We start from the raw sequence: 25145 nt of genomic DNA, 5'->3' as shown, positions 1-25145 counted from the left end.
CAAATGGTAAGCTTTTCAGTTGGGTACCAATATACAATAGCTGGACCTGTCAGACAATTGTGAGGTATTTGTGGCAGATTAAAAAAATTGCAAAAGAGTGTGACAAAAAAGAGCTTGCTATTACACTTGCCCTGTAGTCTAAATCTGAGATGTCAATATAGAATGCCACTTGCAGTTTTAAAAACATAATATGTATGAACACTTGCAGAAAACAGTACAGACCACTAGAACTGTAGGCAGAAGTCTATTTCTGCAATGCTAATGCAGAATGTCAATTGCACTTTTAAAAACAGGGAAGACAATAAGCACTTATAACAAGCAATACAACAGTGATCATGGTCTACATCTGGGGTGGTAATGCATTATGTCACTTTCAGTTTTAAATACAGAAATGACAATGAGCAGTTTTATCATCCTGGAAGAGAAAACTTAAACAATTTTTTGGCTCTCAGGCTTAGAGATAAAATAGTAAAATATACTAGTCTCAATACTCGTACACACGATCAGTTTTCCCAGCAGGAAAACTGCAAGGAGAGCTTTTGGCTGGGAAAACCGGACGTGTGTATGCTTCCTCGCAGTTTTCCTGTCAGGAAAATAAAGAACCTGCTCTCTATTTTCCCGTTGGGATTCCCGGTGTTTTTTTTTCACACCAGATCCACTACTTACCTATGGGAAAGACTGCGAGGCAGTGCCGATGGAGCATGCACATGGCCAGGATTCCCGGGCCAAAGCTCCCATGGCAGTTTCCCTGCTGGGTTCTCGGCTTTCCCCTCAGTTTTCTAGGCAGACTTTTTACCGCGAGAAAACCGAGCGTGTGTACAGGGCTTAAGTGTATGTGTATATACAACTAATAAATATATCTGACAATATAAGGCAGAGGGAGTCCTAGTGTTTATTAGACATTCTTCAGCTATCACTCTCAGGCCTTGTGCACATGGTAAAACAAAAATTCGCTTTTAGAAGCATTTTTTATTTTTGTATGTTTCTGATCAGTTGATGAGACACAATTGGGTTGATTTACTAAAGGCAAATAGATGTTTGCAAAGTGATGTTTGCCTCTGCAAGTACAGTTGCTCCAGAGCTTAGTAAATTAATTAGGGCTTTACTTTGCAAAGAATACCCAATCACGCATGTAGCTCCTGGTCACTTTCCAGTACTGGTGCTATGTTAAATTTAGAGGGGGTCAGAGAGTTAGTTGACTCTGACCATGTTGATTTGTTCAAATTTGGGTCTCTGTCTCAGCTTTGGCTGTGCTGTGGTCCACTCTGTTGTTACTGGGGTGCTGATCCCACCCCAGGTCGACAGGTGGCAGCAGTGGAGTCGAGGATTGGGTACTCTTGCCCAGCAGCCTATCAGGAGGGTTTGGCCTCGCTGTGCATGCTGGAAGAGGGTATTTATGAGGCAGACACCATCTTTCTGGCGCCCACCTTTAGGGTAGCCACTTCACGCCTCCCCTGTGAATGGCCTTCCGGGCCGGGGATTGCGCGTGCAATGCAAGGATCCTGGCTTCGGGACCACGTTGGCCCGGAGCAATTGATCTGCCGCTTGGGGACTCAGTAATCGACTGGGTCCCACTTAAGAAGGTCCTGGGTCGTCCGTCCAGTTGGAGGAGGCCGAATGATGGAAAGTCTGCCTGAGGAGTACCAAGAGAGGCTGGTGTTCCGATAGGGGCCTGACTATCCATTGGGGACCAGGGGAACTGGACACTGAAAGGCTGGATGTTGGCCACCCGTCAGTCAGTACCCTAATTCAAAACTACCTAAAGGAGGTCCAGGTGCCAAGTCTGCTAAGGAGGATTATCTCCGCTGTTCAGTTAACTAGGAGGGTCTGTGGCAGAGACTTTTCCTAAGATTTGAGTGACATTCTGGCTGCCAGGCCGGAGAGAGAGGCCTGTCCAGGTGCGCTAAACCCACTCAGGCTGGAGTGGTGAAAGAGACATTACATGTGGGAGCAGGACTGTTTCCCTATTTCTGACATCTGGATCTGCTGTCTTCATTTCTTCTTCTACCTCTACTCTTCACCAAGTTTTATTGTTTTTACCCGGCTGACACCTGTCGTGGACATTCTGTTACTACAACTTTCACCAATCACCCCTAGACATCATAGAAACACGAAGTAACATGCTGCCCAAAACAAACCAGCAGCTCCTTCTGGGGTAGTGCTACACACGCAAGAAAAAAAAAAACAGCACATGATTGATGGAAGTCAGCAGAGTTTCTGCTCATTTACTACGCTCTGGAGCAACTGCACTTGAAGAGTGAAACTGCACTTTACACAGTCTATTTCCCTTTAGTAAATCAACCCCATGTGTTATAAAGTTATAAGTGTTTGCATATGTGGAACATATACTACTGCGCTGACCCCATACAAAAATTCATGAATACTGTGATTAATTTGCTTGAATCACATGCATAAGGAAATATATATATATATATATATATATATATATATATATATATAAAAACACCAATCAAAAAAAACAAAAAATGTTCTCCAAAAAACAAATAAATAAATGTAATAATAATAATACGTGACCCTCAATGTGCAGTCTCAATCAAAAATGCATGCGCATATGCGCAAAATAAAGTCCAATAAATAATGCAATGTGCTCATGCACCAAATAAAATAAAATATATAAAGTATTTCAGACTTCCAGAAATCTCTCAGAAATTACAAGGAAATAGTGCCTTGTGTTCTTGGCAAAATTTTTTTTTGACTTTTCACCCTTATTTAGTGTCACCACCACCTCTAATATATTATGCGCTCACCAGATCAAGGAAAAAATACAGCATATAAACATATCCTGGCATGCGTCTCCTCAGGATTCTAGCAGTGGTCCCATTTATCTCCAATGCTTGTATCAGACCCAATATGTGATAACAAGGACTTTTCTCATCCACATCGGCTTCCAGTAAGATCTCTTTGCTCCCCCAACTGAAAACTGGGCGAAGAAAACACAGTTCAGTGCCTGAGGACGCCAACCAAATCAACACTCTTCCCCTTTTTTTGTCATGTCGGGTGCAAAGCCACAAGACTTAAGGCCCCAGCAGACCCCCAAGATGGACAAAATAAGGTGGCTCCTCCTAAAATACAAAAACAGAACACTTCATTATAAATATTAAAAACATCATAACACTTACAAATGTGCATTAATCAATTCTAGTTAGGTAGAATAAATTAATATTCTAGGCAACAGAATGATTTCACGCGCATACACTTCTAAATTCCATGCTCCCTTAAAAATGCATAAACATGCATAATTAAGAAAAAAATGTTATGATGGATTTTTCCACCAGCTGCCATAAAGATCCAGTGTAGACAGAAGCATTTTAGATAAGTATATATTCTACTATTCATTATAATTTTTATTACAGTTTTACTGTAAAATAAATACAAACATTCACATAATCTTGCAAGTTGCAGGTTCCTTGATTCTTCAATATACTGTACACAGCACGATTCAGTCAACAGTGGAAATCATGAAGGAACGTGTTTCTAGTCAAAAACCAGCCGACGAGGAACACAACGAGGAAATTGAGACTCCCGTTGAGGAAAAAGAGAACTTGTTCTCTTTTTTTCTCGTCGAGTTCCTTGACAGTTTTCTTGATGAAAAGCATACACACGACTGTTTTCCTCTGCAATACTCTGAGTCTAATATCTAGATTATCTCAAATAATACAATTTCTGAGATACCTCACCCTAAACAGAACTAATTCTCTCCCCCGCCTCTCCCAATGTAACCCACTTTTTTCAATTTCCTCAACTTCAAGAATGCAAGAAGAATTTCCATGGAGATCATACGCTAAAGAATTTCTGATAGTTATCACTTCCTCCATTCTCTGCAGATTCAGATTCTCTGCAGATATTGCATTTTCACCACCAATTTTACCAATCTAGGGGGTCAGGAGATTTCCAATATCTTGGTATAAAAGCCCTTGTGGCCATCAGAAAAAAGTGCAAAAGACCTTCTTTCATTTCCTTCACAGTGCCTGGGAGAATGGATAGCAATGACATTTCATTCTTCATTATGAATTCATATACAGCTGACCACAAGTGTTCTATTCGTGGGCAAGGTGAAGAAGTGTGCATTGGTGGATTTGACATCTCCAACATTTATTTGACTTTTGAGGAAATATTCTGTGCCACCTTACTGGATGCTGATACCATCCTTATAACAGTTTATAAGATATATTATTTTCTTGTATTCTACTGCCTTTAGACATCTTAATTGTCCACATAAAAGTTTTAGTAATGTATTTTTGTGATATTGTGTTTTCCAGTTCCTTTTCCCACTCAGCTATAAATAAGGGCACTTTTGGGGTTATAGAGGACAGCTGTAAAGCATAGGTAGTTGAGGGCACATGTCCCTGGGCATAATTTATCAAACGGTGTGAGAGGTCTATGTATAGAGTCCTTCTTCAAAAGATTTGTATAAAAGATCGTAAGCTGGAAATACGCCAGCCAGTTTTCCCTGAGTCTAACCTTTACCCTCAATTAATTTGGGGTTTTATATTGTTCTCGGAGAGCACATTAAATATTGGTGAAATCAAGGAGGGTGTCCACTCGAGCAATCCCTGTCTAAATAGCCCTGGTGGGAAATCTGGATTGCCCAGGATTGGGGTCATTAATCCTACATAAAATGAGATGGTTGTAGTTTTTATTAAATAATCCCAGATTTTTAACAATCGTGGTAATACGAAAGGTAGATCAGTCTTTATTGAGCCTTTTTTAGGGGGTATCCAAGGCAAGGACAAAGGAGGGAACGGGGATAGAGGGGTCTCTATCTGGACCCATTGTTTAGACTTTGAGTAATATACACAAACTATGGCCCGGATTCACAAAGCACTTGCGCCGACGTACCCCGAGATACGCCGCGTAAGTGCAAATATGCGCCGTCGTATCTGTGCGCCGGGCCCACAAAACTAAGATACGTCTAAAAAAAAGGCTTCATTCCACCGACGTAACTTGCCTACGCCGGCGTAGAGTGGGCGCATATTTACGCTGGACGAATGTAGCGCTCCCATTGATTTTCTATTCAAATATGAAAATGAGGGAGATACGCCGATTCACGATCGTACTTGTGCCCGACGCAGGCTACGACTGGTGCGCGTAAGTTGTACGTACGGCGTAAAGTTAAGCCCCATAAAGGAGGTGTAACCCAGCAGCAGACATGCAAAGGTCTGCACCAGGGAACTCAAGCCGGCGTATTTTACGTAGTTTACGTTGGACGTGAATATGGCTGGGCGTAGGTTACGTTCACGCCGTAGGCAGTGATCTGGCGTATCTTAGGCTTTTTTTTTCCGACGTGGTTTTGAGCATGCGCACTGGGATGCGTCCACGGGACGGCGCATGCACCATTTGTTATACGTATCTGTCTGGCGCTCGGCCCATCATTTGCATGGGGTCACGCCTCATTTGCATGGCTCACGCCCACTTCCACCTACGCCGGCTTACGCCTAGGAAATCCAGCACAGTTTTGGGAGCAAGTGCTCTGTGAATTCCATGCCTACCTCTCTGCGCTGCGTCGGCCTAGCGTACAGGAGATACGCTACGGCGGCATAAATGTGCGCCGCTGTCTGTGAATCCAGGCCAATAAGTCTAGACATAAGAACTGCTTAATAATAGAGTGCTAGATTTGGTACTTCCGGTCCTCCATGTTGTTTTTTCTTTATAAGAACATAATATTTTAATTAAGGTTTAGAACTGTTTCAAATATATTTTAAAAGTGTGGGACATACTGTTCAAAATAACTTTTCAGGAAGACCAATTGGTAAAATCTGAAATATATACAAAAATCTTGGAAGGATATCTATTTTTAAACAGCACCAGTCTACCAAACAACAAATAATATAAACGTGCCCACTGTTTTAATTTATGTTGCACTAAGACGATTGCCAGCTGATATTTTTTTTTTCTTAAAGCTTATCTAAGCTTATCTAAGCTGAATACAGTAAGTTTTATCAACGTTCAGGTATATGCATCACACTACACTAGCTACAAAAAGTCTTTCTTTCTACACCTGCCATCTGAAAACTCTTTAATGAACTCCTCAAATGGTATCATATTTAGAAGACTGTTCTCTACATCCAGTAGGCACAGAGCGTCTTTCATGGGTCATCGTGCCTCTCAGATAATCTCTTATCTATGCCAATTTACTAAATGGTCTCTCTCCTGAACAACTAGTGACCATCCTAAGAGCTACATTAACACTCGGAAAAGTATCAGCAAGTCTTTCATTATGGAGTAAAACTGCCTGTAAAGATGGAGGTAGACATAAACTGAGATTGGCAAAGGCTACATACTAGACAGTTTCATCATTGACAGATTCAGAGTCAGCTTTTATAATAAGAAAACTAAACATAGAAGTATAGCTATGTTATTTGTATTTTGTGTTACCTAAAAATCTACTTCAAGCTTAATTGACATGTATGTGTACATTAGGGTAGGGCTTGAGGTGAAACAGGGTTGGCCACAAACTTTGGCTGTTTGCCATTCACTGTGGGCAAACTAAATAGCTTTTGGCTTTGCCGCTAAACCCATTCCTCTGGCTGCTGAGAAGTGCCGGCTTCCTGCAGTGCTCAGGGCCCATGGACACAATGGGGGTTATTTACGAAAGGCAAATCCACTTTGCACTACGAGTGCAAAGTGCACTTGAAATTGCACTTGGAAGTGCAATCGCTGTAGATCTGAGGGGGACATGTAAGGAAAAGCATTTTAGCTTGCACATGATTGGATAATAAAATCAGCAGAGCCTCCCCTTATTTCAGATCTACCCTTCAGATTTACAGCAACTGCATTTCCAAGTGCACTTTCAGTGTAATTTCAAGTGCACTTTGCACTTGTAGTTTGCAAAGTGGATTTGCTTTCGTAAATAACCCCTATTGACAACTGCGGGAAACTCCAGGTCAGCAGCTGATTGGACCAGGGATGCATCAGAGGTTTTTAGGACAGCAGGGTCTGCTAGGTGAAGAAAAATTCTTCCAATGGGGTCCTTGGCTATCAAGGAGTTTAACCCCCCCATGCTATTTGAAAAAAAAAACACCCTTGGCTTGACATCCACTTTAAGTGGCATCTCTCCTTTTTGGAAATTCAAAAAAGGATAAAAAAACAGAAGAATTATCAAAAGAAATGACATGTTATTAATTTCGATGTTTTTAATTCAGTTTTACACAGAACTATGCCTACACATCAGAAAAATCTGTGAGATTTCCACATCAAGAAAATTATCAAAAATGCCAATGGTCTTGATGAAATATTACAAATATACTGTACATATACAGTATGAACCCCTTTGGTGAGTTATTTTGAATAATCCTTGTAAGTACACTTGCACATAAATCACAGAAAAATAATATGTTTGTTCCCCTGTTTTTCCTGAAGACATAAAATAACACATTTTATTATTATACTTCAAGAAAATTATCTTTGAACTTCAAGTGAAAGTTTAAATCTGATTAGATGCTGTAGGGTAATACAACAAGATGTGTCAGAGATAATTATTGTACTCTGAAATTTGTTATATTAGGAAGCAGTAAAAATGGAATAAGGTTTAAAAAGAAGTCAATATCTATTAACATGTCTGGTTTCCGAGACACAAGGACAAGGCTTCCAAAGTAGTGTCGTATTTTTATGCACACCATGTGCATAAAAACTGATGGAAGTCACAAAGAACACGTTTTCTACACCGATCAGCCATAACATTACAATCACTGACAGGTAAAGTGAAAGAGAAGCTCCACTTCAGGTTAGCGTACCAATCAGTGCAGAAAAGGTTCAAAGTCAAGTCAATTGTTGCTGTCTGTCTGATGCCACATTTTGCACCTTTTGGGAGAGAGGTATCTGGGTATCTGGTTTTGACAGGTACCCACACCTACTTCCGGGTTAGTTCGCCACAGTGAACTGAGCAAGAAGTCCCCCCCTCCTTTTCCCATAGGCTTCTGGGACACGTCACAGGTCCCAGAAGACTGCGGCCCATTCACAAAGCACAGCTCACTTCGCACATGTGCAATAGAAGACTGCCTGTGAAGCCGAAAGGCTTCACTGCTATTTTACTTTTGTCAGGAAAGCAGTGCTAGCACTCAATAGCTGATTGAAAAATCGGATTGGGTGAGGACATCACTGGAAGCCTGTACAGGTAAGTGCCCTAATATTAAAAGAACCTGGAGCTCCTCTTTAATAACATTAATTACCTTGTTAGAATGGAATCTGAAAACTGGAGGCATATACAGGTATTAGGCAGCACGTAAACATGATGTCTCTGAAATCTAAGTGTTGAAAGCAGAATAATTGAGCATCACAATTTGTTATGTATGGGACTGTGGAGCCATAGACCAAACAGTGTGTCCATGCCTACAATGGGCACATGAGTATGAGAATTGGACCACACAGCAATGAAAGAAGGTGGCCTGATCTGATGAATCACATTTTCTTTTATATAATGTGTGTGTATGCATTATGTACCATGATGCAGTAAAGAAAGAAGGCAAGTCAGCAGAGGCAGTGTGATGCTTTGGCCAATGTTCTGCTGGGAAAACTTGGGTCCTGACATTCATGTGGATGCTACTTTGTCACATACCACCTACCTAAATATTGTTTCTGACAAAGTACATCCCTTCAGGGAAATGCTATTCTGTGATGGCAGTGGCCTCTTTCAACAGAATAACGTGCCTTGCCACACTGCAAAAAAAATGGTTTAAGAATGGTTTTGGAGAACACAACGGGTTTTAAGTGTTGAGTTGACCTGCAAACTCTCCAAATCTCAATACATCAAGCATCTGTGGGATCTGTGAGATATGCTGGAAAAAAAGTCTCAGGCCTCCTACACACGACCAAGTTTCTCGGCAAAAACCAGCAAAAAAATTGCTGTTTTTTTTTTTGCAGAGGAAACCGGTCGCGTGTACATTTTTCGACGAGGAAACTGTCAAGGAACTCGTCAAGCCAAAAAGAGAGCATGTTCTCTATTTCCTCGACAGGAATGGAGAAAATTGGTACGTCGAGTGTGTTTCGCCCGTCGAGTTCCTCGGTCGTGTGTACGAGACCTCATCCATAAACACAACTTACAGGAATTGAAGGATCTGCTACTGACAGCTTGGTGTCAGATAACAAAGCAAATCTTCAGAGGTCAGGTGGTGTCCATGCTGCGACAGGTCAGGGCTGTTTTGGCGGAAAAAAGGGGACCTACCCAATATTAGGTAGGTCATCATAATGGCTGATTGGTGTATTGTATGTGCCCTGTTCACATCACATTGTTGGTATAGTGCGTTTTTGTTTCTGTGCAGAGACAGAAGAAGATAGAAGATACTAACAGGTCATGTGTGTTAACTTCCATTCATGCAGTACCACAAATTCTGCCCTTTCATGAAATATAACCTTGCATACAGTATAGTCTGCCGTGACTGGGGTTCCATCACAACATTGCCTGCCTGTCATTACAGAGTTGTGCAGATACCTCACACCCATGCAGTCTCTTGCTATACTTAATGTATGTCTATATGTAGTGCCCAGAGAAAGCCTCAGAACCTATAGATATCCTGGCATACATTTATAGTCAATTCAAATTTTATCAGCAAGTATATTTCAGGCATCTGGCATCTGTTAAAATTGGTTGAGATATAACAGTAGGAATCCTCTGTTATGCATGACTGTGGGGCTAAAAATGTTTTTCACATTTTCTAAAGAATGTATTATTGTACATATAGGGGAATTGTTGTGGTCACATCTTGCATAAGCAGGAATGAGCACACCTGAAACACTTGCCAACTGTCTATGTCAAATATGTCAAACTTGAGGAAGGTCTGAACTCATAGTTCAGGTAGATTATGTGGTTATTCATGTTGGATTATGAGTATCCACCCATCCAGTATTCACCCCCAGACCCATGCACATGAAGAAAAGCCCCCTCCCCCATTCATGCCCCTACCCTATACCTTATCCGGATGTCTGCTACTTGAAGAAATGACTACATCTTTTACATGGAAATCTTCGTTCATCTTTGTAGTTCTAATGCCACAAGAGGTGCTGAGATGAGTAAAGGTGGACTCCTGCTGAGGGTTAGCCATGACACACGCCCAAGGTCTATGAACTCCAGTGAAAACCATGAGGGAGAGATCCATGTTCCAGCACAAAGACCCAAGTCTAGCACAATGCATCAGTTCCAGTCTGTCTGTGGATGTCCTTACAAAGAGGCAGGTTTTGTGGTGGAGAATCTTCTGTTTATGTGGATAAATACAGAATCAAATCAAATCAAACCAAATTTATAGGATCTTGGGAAAAGTTTAGGAAAATTAAAAATATTTTTGAATTTTATGGACATTTATAAGCCATGTTCTTCTTTGTGATTTTTTTTTCATTTGGCCTACAGGCTGTCAGAGTTAATTATATGTGTCATTATAATTGGTTAAGTGCATATGTAAAATGTACCCCTTATTGGTGGAAAATTATTAGGAACACCCGTCTTTCTTTTGTATTTAACATCCTGTATGAGGGAAATAAACCGGACAGTGTATGTAATCAACCTGTGTTGTGTCAAGTTTGTATATGCTGTCCCATATGCACAGGTTAGGGTGTGGTCAACAGAGTTGGCCGGCAGTAAGGTAATTATAATTACAGTAGATAATAAAAAAGTATATAGTCAGGACTAGTGTTTATAGGTAAAATGGCTATAATAACATCTCTCCTGTTCAGTAATGTAGAAATCTGAAATCGTTGGTCCCCAAACCAAAGTTCCAAGGGGCAGGGGCAATTGGACTATCTCGGTACAGGTTGAGAAATAGATTCAAGTGAGAAAACACATGTATAGAAAAATGTATATAAAGTTTTTATTAATACAAAGTTGATAGAAGACAATACATAATCAAATTTAAAAGCATGGTGACAATCCATACATATCACCAGTATAATGGTCCCCAAGGGGGGGAGATCATAGTGGGATTGTGGGTCAAGAAAAGTATCTCAACTAGTTTTGCAGTCTATTGCCGGTTCATCAGGAGAATATCTATAACTCTGGCCGATATAGGACAACAGGCGTCCCCGAAAGGGGTCCCCCGCACCGACTAGGGGGGACGTGCAGAATAATGGACTTACTATCTTATATGCAGGTGCACAAAATGTAGGGGGTCCCGGGAAATAAAACCCAGCTGCAGACTGGTACAGTAACTCCGGGCTTTCCCATGCCATCGGGGGCCCGGAGAGATGATCACCATGCGCCGGATGGGAGGCATAGAGATGACTGGTGACCAGATGGTCACCAGTCATCTCTATGACCGTCGGAGGCCCGGGCGTGATGTGATGACATCACACAAGTAAACAAACCGCAATTGCGGCTAGTAAGAATGAGATCTGTGATTTTTTTTTCTCGATCTCATTCTTTCCAGCCTGAAGGAGAGATGTGTGGTCTTATTGACCCCGCATCTCTCCTTAAAGAGGACCTGTCACACACTATTCCTATTACAAGGGATGTTTACATTCCTTGTAATAGGAATAAAAGCGATCGAAAAAAAATTAAAATAAAAAAAAGTGTAAAAAATAAATAAATAAGTAAAAAAAAAATTAAAACGCCCCTATCCTCGGTAGCTCGCGCTCAGAAGCGAACGCAAATGTAAGTCCGGCCCACGTATGTAAATGTTGTTCATACCACACATGTGAGGTGTCTCCTCTGTAACTCTAAACTGGTAACCTGTAAAATTTTTAAAGCGTCGCCTATAGAGATTTTTAAGTAACGAAGTTTGGCGCCATTCCATGAGTGTGCGCAATTTTAAAGCATGACATGTAAGGTATCTATTTACTCGGCGTAACATCATCTTTCATATTTTACAAAAAAAATTACAAAAAAATTGGGCTAACTTTACTGTTTTTTTATTTTTTAATCCATGAAACCATTTTTTTTACAAAAAAAAAGATTTGAAAAATTATTGCGCAAATACCGTGCAAGATGAAAAGTTGCAATGACCGCCATTTTATTCCCTAGGGAGTCTGCTTAAAAAAACATATATAATGTTTGAGGGTTCTGAGTAATTTTCTAGCAAAAGAATGATAAATTGTACATGTAGGAGAGAAGTGCCAGAATAGGCCCGGTATGGAGGTGGGTTTTAAAGCCCGGTATTGAAATGGTTAAGCTGTGGTTTGCTTATGTATTGCTTTTAGGGATACGGCACAGCAACATATCTTACTCTTCACTTTTCTCCTCTCCTGTCCACTTCTTGTGACCCCACATTTGATCCCCATACTCAGCCTGCCACTTCTTCATGAATCATCACTCACCATTAAAAAAAAACTGGATGCCATAATATCAGCATTTCTAATTGGAGTGACACCACACCAAAATATCACATCCCAGCACAACGTCCTTTCCAATTATTTTTTTTTGGAATGAGAGTATACTTTTAAATGGTTAGCTGCCATCAAAGGCATATCATATTATCTTTCTGTTTTACATGGTAGTCTGTCTGATTGACAGAATCATTGAAACTGATGTAGTAAAAATGTAGAAGCCAGCTTCAGTTGTAGTGACTTCAATCATCCAATCATAGATTGGAATCAAAGGGATTTTTTTTTTAATATTCACCTGAACATGCTTTGGTATTCGAAGTGAACACGGGTTCACTGGGCTGAGTGAACCTTCTTTACTACTATCTAAAGCTTGTTGCTGCATGACGAAAACCACCTGAAAAATATTCTATTTGTTCTGGTTGAAAGCACGCGTATCCAGATGGAATAGATTGCATATGATGTACTTTGAATTTTTAGTGCCTTAGAAAAAAAAATCATACAGTAGGGAACAAAGTTGTAAGTAACAGATAATAGACTTGTAGGTAGATTCAGAAAGAGTTAGGCCGGCGTATCAGTAGATACGCCGACCTAACTCGGAATCTGCACAGTCCTAAGTTTAAGTGTATTCTCAAACTGAGATACACTTAAACCTAGCTAAGATACGACGGCTTGCGCCGTCGTATCTTAGGGTGCAATATTTAGGCTGGCCGCTAGGTGTCGCTTCCGTTGAGTTCGGCGTAGAATATGTAAATGCATAGATATGCCTATTCACGAACGTACGTGCGCCCGTCGCAGTAAATATACGCCGTTTACGTAAGGCATTTTCAGGCGTAAAGTTATTCCATCAAATAGCTGGACTAGTAATGTTAAGTATGGCCGTCGTTCCCGCGTCGAAATTTGAAAATTTTACGTTGTTTGCGTAAGTCGTCCGTGAATAGGGCTGGACATAATTTACGTCCACGTCGAAACCAATACGTCCTTGCGACGTACTTTGCCGCAATGCACACTGGGATATGTACACGGACGGCGCATGCGTCGTTCGTAAAAAATGTCAATCACGTCAGGTCACCCCCCATTAGCATAAAACACACCCCCTCAGCCTAGATTGAATTAGGCGCACTTACGCAGGCCACATTTACGCTACACCACCGTAAGTTAGAAGGCAAGTACTTTGTGAATACAGTACTTGCCTATCTAACTTAAGGCGGCGTAGCGTAAATACGATACGCTACGCCGCCTTAAAGATGCGGCGGTCTTTCTGAATCCACCTATTGGAGGTTTAGAAATAGGTTAAGAATTGACCCGGTTTTAATAAAATATTTGTAAAATATCCAAAATTTGTTCATATACTGTTTAAAATCAAGTAAAACACTGTCTCACCCTGATCTACACATGCCCAGTTGCTCTCTCTTTTTTTGGCACTGTGCCGAATTTGTAGAGGCCAATCTGCCGACAGCCTAAAGATTTACTAATCTTCCCAGTCAGTCTCTGAATATGTATACCCTATCCCAGCATGCACCAGTGACAAGAAAAATCCTACTGGTTGGCCAGGAAGAGACACATATTAATAACTCTAGTTAGTGAAGTTCGTGTGCTATTACCAGAAGCAGCAGTGCCACTTATTGGCAACAGAAGGATACACAGAGTAACCTAAGAAACCTGAACTATCATTTTAGCTAAGCTGACTGTAGCTTGGCACCACTAAATTTAAAGTACAACTCCACTTTTGTTGAGAAAATAACCCTTCCCTTTGGGTGATCTATATATATTGCAAGGATTATAACAACCTTTGTTGCAGATTTCTACCCTTTGTTATTCTGAAGAAATCACTGTTGGTTTCTCTGTGCTTCTATGCTAAGTGGGTCTCATGGGAGTGGTTTCATAATTATCAGTCAGCTGTGCAGCTGCAGAGCACTAATAAGGAAATATGCTGGGCCTGCATCCCTTAAGACACGTTCCTCCTGGGAGTATCTTAAAAAAAAATACATTTTTGTTGCAGGTGATGCCTGAAATTTGACTTGGATGTTAGGAAGACTTCTGGGAAAATTGGTGAGCCAATCACACAAGCAGGAAATTATGTTTCTGGGGGGTGGTCAGTACACATTCTATTTACAGAACAACTCCAGGTCACTATATTGCATTTTCAGAAAATTACAGTGGCTGCAGATTTAAAAGGAAAGGTCGTTTTTAATAACATTTAATTGCAATAACACTTGTGTCGCAATTGTGAGTGAGTGAGTAACTTGTATAGCGCTACAAATGCAAACTAAATCGCCTCAAATTTTCCTCTCGCATTTTCCAAGGGAATTTTTTTTCTGGCGAGCATAAGCTACCCCTGAGCGGGGGTGAGCACCGCAGGCAGGGTTGAATGGGAGCTGTTCTCACAGCGATCGCCTCCCTGGGGGAAGAAACGAGCTGGCTGGATCACAGATCGAGGATTGCCCGCCGTAACGCTTAGGCCCCGTACACACGGCCGAGGAACTCGACGTGCCAAACACATCGAGTTCCTCGGCGAGTTCAGCCCTGAAGCCGCCGAGGAGCTCGGCGGGCCGAGTTCTCCCATAGAACAACGAGAAAATAGAGAACATGTTCTCTATTTTCTCGACGAGTTCCTCGGCGGCTCCATCGGGCCGAAAGTGTACACACGACAGAGTTTCTCGGCAGAATCCGGCTCTGACCGAGTTTCTCGCTGAATTCTGCCGAGAAACTCTGTCGTGTGTACGGGGCCTGACATTTGAATTGACATCCGCTGGTCACACACAGTCAAACCAACTGACCTGGTGCCTGTGACAGAAAGAACACATACCAACATTGGACCAGCGCTCTGTCTGTCACAGGCTCCAGGTCAGGAGGCACTGCTGTGTGTGACCGCGAGAGGACGGCAATTCAAATGTAAGCTGTTATGGTGGGAAATCCCCACTCTGTGATGATCCGGCCGCCCTCTCTCTTCCTCTGCACAGGTTACGCTGCAATGATGGGCGCAGTTAATGCTGCAATGATGGGCACATGTCACGCTGCAATGATGGGCACAGGTGAGGCTGCATTGGTGGGCACTGGTCACATTGCATTGATGGGCACTGGTCACACTGCATAGATGGGCACAGGTAAGGCTGCATTGATGGGCACAGCTGAGGCTGCATTGATAGAGACAGGGTAGGCTGTATTGATAGGCACTGGTCAGTCTGCATTGTTGGGCGCAGATGAGGCTGCATTGATGGGCACAGGTGAGGCTGCTATAATGGGCACTGGTCACACTGCATTACTGGGCACACGTGAGGCTGCTATAATGGGCACTGGTCACAGGTGAGGCTGCATTGATGGTCACTGGTGAGGCTGCACTGATAAAGTTGTTATATTTATTTTTGTAACTTATTTCTGCAGAAAACATTTAAGTGTAATTTCATGAGATAATTTAGGAGGGAGTGTTTAGGGGCAGGGCAGAAATATTGAGCCCTGGTATACGCTATATTATTTTTTCCTTATTTGCTATTTTTGTATCCCACAAAAGAATTAACCCTTTAAATAGTCACTCCTGCTTAGGGCAGGGTGGCTACACATATTGGCCTAATCTGGATCAAACCTCGAAGGTCATAATTATGAAAGAGATCAATCAGTAAACATTTGAACGTTTGTTTGTTTTTTTGCCTTTCTGGGGCATAAATCACTTGGTGCCATTCAAACCTATCCCTTAGTCTCTAAGCCACGGGTGTGAAACTCAATTTTATTGCGGACCACTTTAGAATTATGGTTGTCATCAAATGACCAGTTGTATCGGTAAGACTAGATGTCCAGAGATGTCCAGAACACCTCACCCCCCTTACATCAGATGTCAAGAGTCTCCCATCCAACTTTTTATTACTGTGCACCCCCTTACCTTGTGATGCTACTGGGAAGAAGCTGGGGGCAAAGCTGGGGAGCAGAAAGTGCAGGGCCAGGACCAGAGGAGGGCTGGAGTCAGCTGCTGAAGTCTGCAGAGACAAGAGGAGGTGGATGCATAGAGAGGCACAGGATCTGTAAGAGGAGTTCTGTCCTCCCCCCGTGATATAAACTGCTGAGATGGGAAGGAGGAGACGAAACTCCCTGGGGCTGCAAGGAGAAGCGCAGGGTATGGTGGAAGAATGTTGTCCTCTTCTTTTCTGCTTAGTGCTGAGACAAGGTGGGGGCAGAGATGAGGGGGTGCAGCAGCTGTAGGAGAGGTAGAAGGGCCTTATTAAATGGCCTGGGGGGCCGTATTAGAGTCAACGAGTCAAATCACACTTAAATTGACTCGCGGTTGCAATTGCCGACACCCGGCGTTTGAAAAAAAAAAAAAAGCCAAAATTAATATTAAAGAAAAACGGCATGGGGCCTCCAAAATCCATACCAGACCCTTATCCGAGCATGCAGCCTGACAGGTCAGGAAAAGGGGGATAAGCAAGTGCCCTCCTCCTTAACCATACCAGGCCACATGCCCTCAACATGGGGGGTGCGCTTTAGGGAAGGGGGGGCTCTACCCCTCCCTCCTTACTCCAAAGCACCCTGTCCCCATATTGATCCCAGACTGTGATTGTGGTGGTCTGCAGGTTGGGGGATTATCTGTGTGGTTTGCCTCATTGTTCTTACATAAACCCACAATTTCACATTCAGGTCCCATTCACAGTGTAGTGGGAGTGCATATTTTTGGGCTAGATATTCCAGCCACACACCTAGGGCAGCCCATTGATTTCATGGGACATTTTGGCGTGTTACGGTTTGCAAATTTTTTACTGTGCGTTTTCCTTCATTTGTCTCTTTTGTTGCCATTTGTCATTGTTGTTTTTTTGACATGTGTAAAGGTGACCATACACTATACAATCTGGTTGTACAAGCTCTGTACCATCTTCCTTAGATTCACCAAATATATAATGAGAGGACCCACCTATCTATTCAATCATTCTGTATCTAGTCAGGCAGGCCCTTGTATTACATAGTTGATGGTAGATCAACGAGAGATTGTACAATCATATTGTATAGTGTATGGCGAGCTTTACAGACTTCCAGGGACTTACTTCTCTTGTCTCCAGTACTACAGCTTTTCTCCTCAAAGGCTGTTATCGCTCAGCTCCAGCAAACTCTGCCAAATGAACGATCTATGCAAGAAGACAGTAACATACAAAAAGAGGAAGAGCCTAGCTGTGTATTCAGTGAGAACAAAGCTGACATTCTCTGCACTGGAAAAGCAGTAACTGCAGGGTGACTGGGTGGGCGCAATCTCCTGGAGGGGGAGGGCGGGTGCAGGGTGAGTGCTAATGAGGTCAGCTGGTGGAATCGTCCTTGAACTTGTTTTTCCATCCCAAACACCATATCTGGACATGTAATGGAGGAGATTTAAGCAGGAGACTGGAGGTTGAGGTAAAGCATGTCCTAAAAGACAAAGACAATGTTTATTTTTTTTACAAAAGATGTACATTAATGGTATATTGGTACATAGGGGAGCTGTAATTTAGAAAGAAAAGTTACAGCACTTAGCCTTTAAAGCTATGTGCTCTGTGCCATTGCAGGAATTAATTGTCCATATATTCCTCTGTGGAATCCACTAGATGGCATGCTTGCAGTATTTCATTATGTCACAAACTATACTGGGTTCTACATAGCAATACATGAAACATTATTAACCATTTAATTTTGCCTGTGATAAAGGGTGCTTGGTTGGCGCAAAGCCTTAACATTTATAAATACAGACCAGGGGGGTTTATACACTGCTTCACACAACTGCAACGTGAATAAAAGTTTGGATACAATTCTATGTTAAGTTCACAATACAATTTATATTTTAATTTATAGAAATCTAATTGTTTTCAATCCAACTTTATTTAAAGCATACATGCAAACAGATTATCACATTTCAGCAAAAACGTTTCCATTACATTCTGCTTGTTTTATAAAACCTCTTATATATCTTATCTATCCTTTACCTGCTTTGGGATATATTATAGGGACATTTTATCCTAATTCTAAGAATTCTTTATTCTATTCATGCATCCACACTCAAACACATAAAAAAAAAAGAGGCGGCACAGAGGGGGCGGAGAGAGGGTGGAGAAGGGGCGTAGAGCGGTCAGAGAGGAGACTGAGAGGGGGCGGAGAGGAGGCTGAGAGGAGGCGGAGAGCAGAGCAGTCCTCGGGTATGTAAAGCATGCCACTGGAGGTGAGGAGAGCTGCCGCCGCCGTCTAGTTGATCAGCGCTCGGGGAACATAACATCCCAGGATTGGACAGGTGATCTGTCTATCAAAAAGCCTGGACAAGGGGGAGGGGCTATATATTCAAATGAAAGCTGTTATGTTCCCCGAGCGCTGATCAACTAGACTGCAGGGGGCTTTCTCTTTGCCACTGGAGACCTACACAAAGCTGAATTTGGGGACATGGCTGCATTTGGGGACATGGCTACATTTGGGGACGCGGCTGCATTTGGAGACACGGCTGCATTGGGAGATACGGCTGCATTGGTAGACACGGCTGCATTTGGAGACACGGCTGCATTGGGAGACATGGCTGCATTTGGAGACACGGCTGCATTTGGGGACACAAGGCTGCATTTGGGGATACATGGCTGCATTTGGAGACACGGCTGCATTTGGGGACACGGCTGCATTGGGAGATACGGCTGCATTGGTAGACACGGCTGCATTGGGAGATACGGCTGCATTGGTAGACACGGCTGCATTTGGGGACACAAGGCTGCATTTGGGGATACATGGCTGCATTTGGAGACACGGCTGCATTTGGGGACACGGCTGCATTGGGAGATACGGCTGCATTGGTAGACACGGCTGCATTTGGAGACACGGATGCATTGGGAGACATGGCTGCATTTGGAGACACGGCTGCATTTGGGGACACAAGGCTGCATTTGGGGATACATGGCTGCATTTGGAGACACGGCTGCATTTGGGGACACAAGGCTGCATTTGGGGATACATGGCTGCATTTGGGTCCTGCATTTGGGGACATGGCTGCATTTGGGGATATGGCTGCATTTGGGGACACAAGGCTGCATTTGGGGACACATGGACACATTTTTAAAAAAAGTATCGGTAATCGGTATTGGTGAGTACATGAAAAAAAGTATCAGTACTTCTTCTCGGTCCTAAAAAAGTGGTATTAGGACATCCCTAGTTCTAGTGAAGGGAACTTTTAAGGTGTTAGCATACCAAGACATTTTGGACAATTTCATGCTCCCAACTTTGTGGAAACATTTTGGGGATGGCCCCTTCTGCTTCAACATGACTGCGCACCAGTGCACAAAGCAAGGTCCATAAAGACATGAGCGAGTTTAGGGTAAAGGAACTTGACTGGCCTGCATGGAGTCCTGACCTCAACCTGATAGAACACCTTTGGGATGAATTAAAGCGGAGACTGTAAGCCAGGCCTTCTCATCCACATAAGTGCCTGACCTCACAAATGCACTTCTGGAAGAATGGCCAAACATTCCCATAGACACACTATTAAACTATGTGGACAGCCTTCCCAGAAGAGTTGAAGCTTTTATAGCTGCAAAGGGTAGGCCAACTTAATATTGAACCCTATAGACTAATGCCTAGTACACACAATCATTTTTCCCATCGGGAAAACTGACGTGTTTTCCTTTGGCCGGGAAAACCGACTGTGTGTATGCTCCTTAGCAGGTTTTTTTCTGATTTTTTTTTCCGTTTCCCCCCACCCCCCAGCTTTCCTATGGGAAACACTGCGAGGAAGCATACAGACGGCCGGTTTTCCAAACCAAAGTTCTCCTGGCAGTTTTCCTGTCTGGAAAACCGGCCATGTGTACAGGGGAAAAGGGACCAAGCCGATTCTCGGTTTTCCCCTTGGTTTTCCCTGCGGTCTTTTGACTGTCGTCAAAACCGATCGTGTGTACTAGGCATAAGACTGGGATGCCATTAACCACTTAAGACCCAGACCAAAATACAGGTAAAGGACCCAGCCAGTTTTTGCGATTCAGCACTGCGTCGCTTTAACTGACAATTGCGCGGTCGTGCGACATGGCTCCCAAACAAAATTGGCATCCTTTTTTTTCCCACAAATAGAGCTTTCTTTTGGTGGTATTTGATCACCTCTGCGGTTTTTATTTTTTGCTATAATAAATATCCCCCAAAAATATATAAAAAAACTTTTTTTTCCTCAGTTTAGGCCAATACGTATTCTTCTACCTATTTTTGGTAAAAAAAAATCACAATAAGCGTTTATCGATTGGTTTGCGCAACATTTTTATTGTTTACAAAATAGGGGATAGTTTTATTGCACTTTTATTAATATTTTTTTTTTTTACTACTAATGGCGGCGATCAGCGTTTTTTTTTTGTGACCGCGACATTATGGCGGACACATCGGACAATTTTGACAAATTTTTGGGACAATTGTCATTTTCACAGCAAAAAATGCTATAAAAATGCATTGTTTACTGTGAAAATGACAATTGCAGTTTGGGAGTTAACCACTAGGGGGCGCTGAAGGGGTTAAGTGTGACCTCATATGTGTTTCTAACTGTAGGGGGGCGGGGCTGGGCGGGTGACATCATTGATCGTGTTTCCCTATATCAAGGAACACACGATCAATGACAGCGCCACAGTAAAGAACAGGGAAGCTGTGTTTACACACACAGCTCTCCTCGTTCTTCAGCTCTGGGGACCGATCGCGGGACTCCAGCGGCGATCGGGTCCGCAGGTCCCGCGGCTGCGGTCACGGAGCTTCGGACCGGGTTTGTGGGCATGCGCCACGGGTGCGCGCGCGCCCGCGACCCACGGCTGGACACTTAAAGAGGACGTACAGGTACGTGCTTGTGCCCAGCCATGCCATTCTGCCGACGTATATGTGCAGGAGGTGGTCCTTAGGTGGTTAAAGTTCATGTGCGTGTAAAGGCAGGTGTCCCAATAGTTTTGGTAATATAGTGTAAATATTCTAATACATCTAACACCCCCTTCACACAGACCGATGATGCTTCTGTTCTGTCTAAATGTGCTACTTTATCCAAAAGTGGAGGGGAAAAAAGCCTAAAAAGAAAAAGGAAAACAAATGCAGCTACTTGCTAATGATTAGTAAGCTGCAATATATTACATTTTTGGTTTTGGGGTTAATACCGCTTTAATGCTGCCAATTTCATCTTTGGAACAAGAACAGTTGGAAATTGATTAGTTGTACTAATATCTTTACTTAATTATTTCATCACAACTTTATTTTTCTCACCTTGATGAACAGCAACTTTAGGTGACTCTATAACAGGAACAACAAGTTAGATGTTAGATGCACAGCCGTCTATCCTGCTGAAGGTGTAGCAGTCAGCCGTATAACAGATGTAGGGGGTGGAAGAGATAGGCACATGGAGAGAGAACTCAGCATGAATATAAACTTGTTGAAGCCTGGCATCGGATCAAGGTAAAAAGTCGTCCGCCATCTCAGAACTTGAGTGATAAGACAGTGACAATTATTTCTAAAACTGTTGGAAAGTATTTTTGGTTCTAGTTGTTACATTTTTTTTTAACACAGACCATAATATACAGTAAATGTATATACCGGTATTTGATCAGTGGCTCTACAGAGGAACCTTTCTTTCCTTCAGATTTTATAAAACATTCTCGGTGTCACGCTGATCTAAAAATCCAAGCAGTTGTAGGATGTTCTGCTTTTTCATTCTTTCAATTTGTAAGAAATTATTTAAAAAGTGAGAAATCAGGAAAAAGTTTAAATTGCTCAACTTACTAAATATAACAATCTATTTTACTTACCGTATATACTCGAGTATAAGCCAAGTTTTTCCAGCACATTTTTTTGTGCTAAAAAATGCCCCCCCCTCGGCTTATACTCGAGTCAGCTTTTTGCACCTAAACTCCCGGACTTTGAGGACCCGGTACTGGCCGGCCGTAGGACACATGTAGCCCCACTTTTCCTCTACAAGTGTGCAAAGTTTGTTGTCCATGGAAACCTATGGCTGGGGAGCATCGATTTTTCAAACACGGGCACCCCTTCCATAGAATCCAATGTTAAACGGTAATTTCTCCGGTGAATTTGGGGACCCGGTACCAGCCAGTCGTAGGTCCCCTTGACTTGGCACACATGTAGCCCCATTTCTCCTTTACAAGTGTGCAAAGTTTGTTGTCTAGGGGACCTACAGCTGGGGAGCACTGATTTTTCAATCTGGGTACCCCTTCCATAAACTCCCATGTTAAACGTCAGTCTAGTCATGGGCACAGTGAGGCATGGACACAGTGAGGCATGGGCACAGTGAGGCATGGACACAGTGGTCAATCACAGCCAGTGAGCCAATGAGGAGAGAGTGTAGGTGGGGCCGAGCCCCACTTCGTGTGATAATGGACACACAGAGAAGTGCCTTGAGAATGAGGGAGGTAGGTGGGAGTGACCCGAGAAGAGAAGGATAGGTGCTGTTCTGTGCAAAACCACTGCACAGAGCAGGTAAGTTTGACATGTTTTGTTATTTTTAAACACAAAAAAAAAATTGCCTTTAATATCACATGGCAGAGCTTTCTTGCAGAGTAAACCGTGCGTGTGTACGAGGCTTTTAGGTTTCTCATCAAGAAAACTGCCCAGAATCTCGACGAGAAAAATAGAGAACCTGCTCTCTATTTTTTCGTTGTGAGATTCTCTGCTTTTATATACTTACCTCTCCATGGAAACCCGCGCATGCTCGCGCATGCTCAAAATGACTTTGACACATGCACGGTAGCTTTGAAGGCATAGGTAGGGTGAAGCAAGATGGCGGCAACGGCATCGAATGTGACGAGCGCATGCTCGTCGATGACGGTGGTTCTTTTGAATGGTGCGTCTGTATACTCGGCTGGCAAGAGAATCTTGCCAGGAATCTCGTCAGGAAAAACAACGTTTTGGGCCATGTGTACAGGGCTTCAGATTAAATAGTGTTCTTTGAATACATGGTGGTGCTAAGGACAATCCTACTTTAGTGCACTAAGACCCCTTTCACACTGAGCTGCCCATAGCGCTGGCGGTAATACTCCGCTATATTTACAAGAGGTATCTGCATGTTCTGCTATTGACTATAATGAAATTCACATTTTAAATCAGAAAGCTGGAACAAAGCAGAAGCATTTCCTGGGCTGAGCGGAGATTGCAAGTCAGGCATTCTCATCCAACATCGGTGCTTGACCTCACAAATGCGCTTCTGGAAGAATGGTCAAACATTCCCATAGACACACTCCTAAACCTTGTGAACAGCCTTTCCAGTTGAATCTATTATACCTGCAAAGGGTGGGCCAACTCAATATTGAACCCTACAGACTTAGGCCTCGTACACACGGGCAAGAATCTTGTCTGGAAGAAAACATTGTTTTTCCCGACGAGATTCTTGGCAAGACTCTCTTGCCCCCCGAGTGTACACACAGACCTTTCAAAAGAACCGCAGTTCTCTTGAAAGGCAAGAACGCCGTGATGTCATCGCGTACGACGAGCTAGCGCTCGTCACATACGATACCATCGCCGCCATCTTGCTTCACCCTACCTATGCAGTGGAAGCTACTGCGCATGCGTCAAAGTCATTTAGTTTCCACGGCAACAGGTAAGTATACACACTCTCGGGTTTCTCGCCGGGAAACAGGCCGACAAGAATCTCGACGAGAAAATAGAGAGCAGGATCTCTATTTTTCTCGTCGAGATTCTGGCCAGATTTCCAGATGAGAAACCTGAAAGCCTCGTACACACGCTCGGTTTACGCGGCAGTTTTCTTGCTGGTTCTTGCCGAGAAAACCGAGCGTGTGTACGAGGCTTAAGACTGGGATGTCATTAAATTTCATGTGCGTGTAAAGGCAGTTGTCCCAAAACATTTGATTTATATATATATATATATATATATATATATATATATATATATAATATTTTGATACAGTGTATACCTACTGTGTATATATATATATATATATATATATATATATATATATATATATATATATATATATACAGTATATACACAACAGGTGGGTTACTTCCCTTTCCAATCCTTGTCAGGGTGGGCTCTGTATTAGCACGCATGTTTGTATTTCTAAAAGATTCACCAGTAAATGGATTGCATTGGAGAACGTGTCCCGTCTTCTTTCCTATATGTATATAACTATATATGTATATATATATATATATATATATATATATATATATATATATATATATATATATATATACACTATACAATATATATGTATATATATTAGGGCTGTTACTGATCAAAATTTTTCTGTTCGACTAATCGTTTTTTTTTTTTAATCGATTAATCGACTAATTTTGATTAATTATAACGCACATACAGATCTGACTACTTTTAGATGATCTCCTTGCAGGCTGATTCCCAGTGCAGCTACCAACAACTGGAAAAATGAATAGCAGGATACAAAAAACACACAAAGGCATCGCTCGATGGGAATAGCATTAAAACTTTTATAGTCTTCAAGTAGGTAACCAAATAAATATTGCACTGGAGATAAAATTGATGTAGCTACATAAACTGTAAAAATGGTGCGAGTAATACCAAACGGTACCAAAAGCAGTCATAAAAAACATGTAGCTAAGTATGATACTGGTATAAAAATGTGTACAATGATACCACTGCTGAATCCAGATGAGGAGAGGTTAACATCAGTCTGTCGGCATGTAGATGTCCCGTGAAGGGAACTATCACAACTCCCAGTGGATGGCTGTAGAATCCCAGGTTGATATAGGAAAGTGTAACAGCCCTTGCGTGTGGCAGATAGTAAGGTCACGCCGGCATGCAGATATGAAGGCACAGCAAAGGAGCCCTTCAGATGGACATGGCAAGCCCCGCCGGTGTCCCTGACATTACTGGATCTCCGACGGAACTCCCTAAAGGCCCAGAAGCCGGCGGAGAGGTGAGTACCAATCAAAAGAAG

Source organism: Rana temporaria, chromosome 10 (genome assembly GCF_905171775.1).
Source record: "Rana temporaria chromosome 10, aRanTem1.1, whole genome shotgun sequence".
NCBI classification, from domain to species: Eukaryota; Metazoa; Chordata; class Amphibia; order Anura; family Ranidae; genus Rana; species Rana temporaria.
This window is presented reverse-complemented; position numbering follows the sequence as displayed.